Genomic DNA, 7033 nt, shown 5'->3' with positions numbered 1-7033 from the left:
GTTGCATGGAAATGGAAACCTTTGGTTGATGCCTCGGGACTCCGCGCCTGCGCTTGCCTCTTTAGCACCAAAGAGGAAACCTGATGTACTGCGCCCGCTGGCGCCTGCCTGGCCTTGGTCGTCATTGCTTGCGTCATCCGAACCCCGCGAGGTGAAGGCTCGCATGGAAATCTCCGCTGCTCGGGAACCAGCCAAAGGAGGCCGCTCCATCCGGAGGTCTTGGCGTCGCCCACCTCGCGAGGGTCTTGTGTTGTTGGTGCTGAAGATGGCCGTACCAGGCCATCGATGGAGCCACACTGCGGACCGCAGGCAGGCAGTCTAGGCACCCCGGTTCCCAGAACAACGACAACCCCATCTTGTTATCCTTAATGGCAACGATACATACGTGTCGGTTCCCCTTCTGTCACTGGGATCAAGCACCATAAGATCGAACCCATCACAAAGCATATCTTCTCATTGCAAGATAAATAGATCAAGTTGGCCAAACAAAACCCAAATATCGGAGAAGAAATACGAGGCTATAAGCAATCTTGCATATAAGAGATGAAAGAAGACTCAAATCTTTCCCTAATACGAAAGCATGGATTGAGTCCGTGGGTTCACTGTCACAATACGCTTCTTCCCGTGAATTTACGCTTTCAGTTTTTTCTTCAACACGTCTATATTTATTTTCTATATCCAAGGTGGTACTAATCTATCTATATATCTAACCCTCCAATAAATACTGGCTCATGAAAGAGAAGGCAAAAGGTGGGTCCGGCGGTAGAGGCGGACTAGCAGATGGAGCCATCGGACGAGAGGAGGCATACGATGAGGCAAATTCCACAGGGTGCTTCGTCCCTCCTACCAACCTTGAGCAAAAAGGATGGAAGAGGAGGGCTAGGCGGCAAACCTTCGGAACCAGTTGAGAAGCGAGTCCCAGAGCCCCGTCCGGTAACCGTGTCCGGTGAGCGTGAAGTGTGATGCACGCTCATGTGCACCACTCGGGTGACAAAGCATGCTGGCCGGCTGCATGCTTCTCCGTCGCCATGTGCGTGGCCTGTGTCCATCGTGCTGGGCTTGGTGTGCGTAATTATCTGATGGCCTGCTCTATACACAAGCCACGGTCCTTCGGCATCGAGAACAATATGCATCAGGAAGGAAGCATCCCTAGTTTTTTTGTTTGCTTCAGTGCTCTGGTATGCATCTCTAATTGTGTGGTTGCATAGTAGGAGACGAGGGGTGGGCTGTGACTTGAACATATGATCTTGTCATCTTGGTGTCATTTGTGAACTAAATTGGCTATATTTCTTTGAGTTAAAAGAAGCATGGAGTAGATATAGATAATAAACATAGGAAGTAACATGAGGGAGAATTCAGAGTCATAGCTTTAGTTCAGGGTATCGAGCATATATTTTACAAATTCTTTTTTTCCATGGAATATATTTACAGATTCAATTCAAACCCAGGAAGCATCAAACATGTTAATATGAATTCCTCCAAGAAAAGATAAGTGTCTACAATTTTTTTCTGATAAAATACGTTCTGATGCGAGTTCCACACAAAAATATATTTCTTAAGTAAAAAATATGAGCAGATTATGCTTGCTGCATTATTATTTTTGAATAGATGCTTACTGCAACTATCACACTCGATTGGTTAGCTTGCTGCTGCTACTACTTCAGATTTGTTGATATTTCCATTTATTTCAGGTTCTACTTTTAATTTTTAGAATGTACCAATAGTCATCTAAAGAATGAATTAACAATAAAGATACGCTCTTCAGTCAAATTAATTTAATGGTAATCATCCCCATGCATGTCCTGATCAATGATCCATCCATTGTCTCATGGCAAAGTTGCTCAACCTGGCCCATTCATAGGAACCTTTTTTTCCCGTTGCAACGCACGGGCATTTGTGCTAGTAACTTTCATGGATAAAAAGATAGATCTAATCATAAAAATCAAAGTTCATCAGATCCCAACGAACACACCGCAAAAAGAGTTACATCATATGGATCTCCAAGAGACCATTGTATTGAGAATCAACAGAGAGAGAGGAAGCCATCTAGCTACTAACTACGGACCCGCATGTCTACAAAGAACTACTCACGCATCATCGGAGGGGCACCAATGGACATGATGAACCCCTCCGTGATGGTGTCTAGATTTGATCTGGTGCTTCTGGAACTTGCGAAGGCTGGAATTGATTTTCGTCGACTCCCCTAGGGTTTCTGGAATATTGGGGTATTTACAGAGCAAAGAGGCGGTTCGGGAGGCCATCGAGGTGGGCACAACCCACCAGGGCGCGCCTGGGCCTCCAGGCGCGCCCAGGTGGGTTGTGCTCCCCTTGGAGCACCCCAGGTGCTTCTCCGGCCCACTGGATGTCTTCTGGTCCAAAAAATCGACAAAATGTTTCGCTGCGTTTGGACTCCGTTTGGTATTGTTTTCCTGCGATGTAAAAAACATGTAGAAAACAGCAACTGATAGTTGGCACTATGTCAAAGAATGGTAATATAACAGCATGGAACAATAAAAAATTATAGATACATTGGAGACGTATCAGCATCCCCAAGCTTAATTCCTGCTCGTCCTCGAGTAGGTAAATGATAAAAACAGAAATTTTGATGTGGAATGCTGCCTAACATGTTCATCACATATTCTTTTCTTTGTAGCATGGACATTTGGACTTTTATATGGTTCAAAGCAATAGTCTAGTTTTGACATGATAATTTCAATACTCAAGCATATCAATAAGCAACCATGTCTTTCAAAATATCAATGCTAAAATAAGTTATCCCTAGGCCACCATGCTCAATCATTGATCCATTCATGAAACACACTCGCATATTAGCTATACACACAATGCTCAAGTTCCATCATAGTGCCCCTTAGTTGGTACTTTATAAGAGAAATGGAGACTCAAATTAAAAATAAAAATTGCATAAAGTAAAAGAAAGATCCTGCATGGAGGGAAGTGGGGATTTGTAGAGGTGCCAGAGCTCAAAGCAAAAAAGATAGGGATAAAAACAATTTGAGAGGCATGCTTTTCCTGTCAACGAGAACGATCGAGAAGTTCCCAATACTTTCCATGCTAGATATATCATAGGCGGTTCCCAAACAGAAATTGAAGTTTATTCCTTTTTCAACCATGCTTTCACTTTCCATGGCTAGCCACATCCACGGGTGCCTTCCATACCAACACTTTTCAAGGAATTTATTATTTGACAACATAAAGTAAATTCATTTTTCATTTCAGGACTGGGCATCACTAATACCTTTGCCTTACTCTCGTGCAATGACAAGTGAATAAACACTCATCGTGAGAATAACATATCTAGCATGGAATTATATTAGCGACCCCCTACCACTTCATGAGCGGTACGAGCACACAAAAGAGAAGTTTATTTTGAAAATTAGAGATGGCACATACAAATTTGCTTAGAACAGCAAAAGAAAGCCAACCTAATGAATAAAATTTATTTTTACTTTTTGTTTTATGTTCTTGTGTGTTTACACAATTATGCTACTGTTATGATTGTGTTATTTGTGTTTAATTAGTGTTTGTGTCAAGTAAAGCCTTTAGGATCTTCTTGGGTGATAGTTGTTTGATCTTGCTGAAAAAGACAGAAACTTTGTGCTCATGAAAATAATTTTCATAAATCACAGAAAAGGGCTTTTGCTCTGATTCTTTTTGCAGAAGATTAATATACAAATTACCCTGGTCGTCCTAATTTTGTAAAATTTGTGGAGCTCCAGAAGTATTCGCTAAAGTCAGATTGCTACAGACTGTTCTGTTTTGACAGATTCTGTTTTCTTTGTGTTGTGTGCTTATTTTGATGGCTCTATGGTTTTCTTTGATGAGTTTTTGCCATAGAAAAGTTGGAATACAGTAGATATAATACAAAAACAAAATATTAATTTGTTTGATACAACACTCATAGTACTAGTTTGCTTATACTAACGGATCTCACAAAGGTTTTGTTGAGTTTTGTGAGATTGAAGTTTTCAAGTTTTGGGTTATCTTACGATGGATGAAGGAAGGATGCAAGAGCCTAAGCTTGGGGATGCCCCGACATCCCAAAGCTATTATCCAAGAATGAGCAACCAACTAAACTTGGGGATGCCCCCAAGTGGCATCCCCGCTTTCTTCCAACAGCTATCGGTATTTTACTCGCGGCTATATTTTTATTCGTCACATGATATGTGTTTTGCTTGGAGCGTCTTGTATGATATGAGTCTTTGCATGTTTTATTTTGTGTTTTAAGTCATCAATCCTTTCTGGACACACCTATTTGAGAGAACCAAAATTATATCATGACTTGTTAGAATTGCTCTCTATGCTTCACTTAAATCTGTTATGAGCTAGGACTTGCTCTAGTGCTTCACTTATATCTTTTTGAGCATGGTGTGCTTTCTTATTTTTAAAGAAATACTCTCTTGCTTCACTTAGATTTATTTGAGAGTTTGTAAAATTTTGAAGAAATTCTCTAATGCTTCACTTAAATTATTTTGAGAGAAAGAAAATTTGTTATGCTCATGATCTTCACTTATATTTGTTTGAGCTTATGAAAAAGAAACACATGAAAATTAGTCCCAAAGTGAAAGATATCCAAGAAGGATAAAGAAAAATTTTCATGAAGATCATTGGAAAAAATAAACTTGATTCTTAGTAATAGTTTTGAGATATGATGATGTGACATGTGAGTTATGTTGATGAGTAAGTGTGCTCTAGTAAGAATATTGGTGTTAAGGTTTGTGATTCCCTATGCATGCACGGAAGTCAATAATCATGCAATGAAAATTATATCCTACTTGTGGTGCATTATTCGGTGTTAGTTATGCTTAATGCTTGCTTATGAGTTTATTCGTTTCTTGGTTGGTCGCTTCTCAATCTTTTTGCTAGCCTTCATTTTGCACTAAACAAATCCTTTAAACCAGTTTTGCCGCATGAGTCCACTATATCTACCTATATGCGGTATTCTTTTGCCGTTATAAGCAAATTTGCATGTGCCATCTCTAATTTTCAAAATAAACTTCTCTTTTGTGTGTTTGTTTCGCTCACGGAACGGTAACGGGTGGCTAATATTTTCCATGCTAGATCTGTTATTGTCACGATGAGTGTTTATTCACTTGTCATTGCACGAGAGTAAGGCAAAGGTTTTAGGGATGCCCAGTCCCGAAATGCAAAAATGAATTTACTTTATGTTGTCAAATAATAAATTCCCTAGAAAGTGTTGGTATGGAGGGCACCCGTGGATACGGCTAGCCATGGAAAGTGAAAGAATGGTGGAAAAAGGAATAAACTTTATTTTTTGTTTGGCAACCGCCTATGGCATATCTAGCATGGAGTGTTCGTAGCTCTGAGTCGTTTTCGTTGGTGGGATGGATACACCTCCCGAAATGTTTTTATCTCTATTTTTTCGCTTTGAGCTCTGGCACCTCTACAAATCCCTAATTCCCTCTGCGAAGGGCCTTTCTTTTACTTTATGCAATTTTTATTTTTCTTTTGAGTCTCCATCTTCTCTTACAAAAAGCACCAACTAGGAGGCAATATGATCGTGCTTAATTATTGGGAGTAGTTAATATTCGAGTGTGTTTCATGAATGGATCAATGTTTGAGCATGATGGGCTAGGGATAACTTCTTTTCGCATTGATATTTTGAAAGACATGGTTGCTTGTTGATATGCTTGAGTATCTAAATTATCATGTCAAAACTAGACTATTGCTTTGAATCACATAAAAGTCCAAATGTCCATGCTATAAAGAAAAGAATATGATATGACTTGATGAACAACACTCCACATCAAAAATTCTGTTTTTATCACTTACCTACTCGAGGACGAGTAGGAGTTAAGCTTGGCGATGCTGATACGTCTCCAACGTATCTATAATTTTTTATTGTTCCATGCTGTTTTATTATCAATCTTGGATGTTTTATAATCATTTTATAGTCATTTTATATCATTTTTGGTACTAACCTATTAACATACTGCCAAGTGCCAGTTGCTGTTTTTTCCATGTTTTTTACATTGCAGGAAATCAATATCAAATGGAGTCCGAATGCCACTAAACTCCACGATGATTTTTATGGGCTAGAAGGAAGGCAATGAGCCCTGGTTGCACCTGGTGTGCCCCGAGGGGGGCACAACCCACCAGGGCACGCCAGGGCCTCCTTGCGCGCCCTGGTGGGTTGTGCCCACCTCGGGTGACCCCCGGACTACCTCTGTGCTCTATAAATACCCCAAAAATACGAGAACCCTAGGGGAATCGACGAAATATTCATCCAGCCGCCGCAGAGTCCAGAACCACCAGATCCAATCTAGACACCATCACGGAGGGGTTCACCACTTCCATTGGTGCCTCTCCGATGATGCTTGAGTAGTTCTTTGTAGACCTTCGGGTCCGTAGTTAGTAGCTAGATGGCTTTCTCTCTCTTGCTGAATTCTCAATACAATGGTCTCTTGGAGATCCATATGATGTAACTCTTTTGCAGTGTGTTTGTTGAGATCTGATGAACTTCGAGTTTATGATCAGTTATATCTTTTTATATCCATGAAAGTTATTTGAGTTTCTTTGATATCTTATATGCATGATTTCTTATAGCCTCGTATTTCTTTTCCGACATTTGGGTTTTGTTTGGCCAACTTGATCTATTTATCTTGCAATGGGAAGAGGTGCCCGGTAGTGGGTTCGATCTCACGGTGCTTGATCCCAGTGACAGAAAGGGAACCGACACGTATGTATCGTTGCTACTAAGGATAAAAAGACGAGATCTATATCTACCGCAATATAGATAAACGGATCTTGTCTACATCATGTCATCGTTCTTATTGCATTACTCTGTTTTTCCATGAACTTAATACACTAGATGCATGCTGGATAGCGGTCGATGTGTGGAGTAATAGTGGTAGATGCAGGCAGGAGTTGGTCTACTAATTTTGGACATGATGCCTATGTAATGATCATTGCCTGGATATTGTCATAATTATTTGAAGTTCTATCAATTGCCCAACAGTAATTTATTTACCCACCGTTTGCTATATTTTTCGAG

The sequence above is a fragment of the Aegilops tauschii genome, chromosome 4 (genome assembly GCF_002575655.3).
Source record: "Aegilops tauschii subsp. strangulata cultivar AL8/78 chromosome 4, Aet v6.0, whole genome shotgun sequence".
In the NCBI taxonomy this organism is placed as follows: Eukaryota; Viridiplantae; Streptophyta; class Magnoliopsida; order Poales; family Poaceae; genus Aegilops; species Aegilops tauschii.
This window is presented reverse-complemented; position numbering follows the sequence as displayed.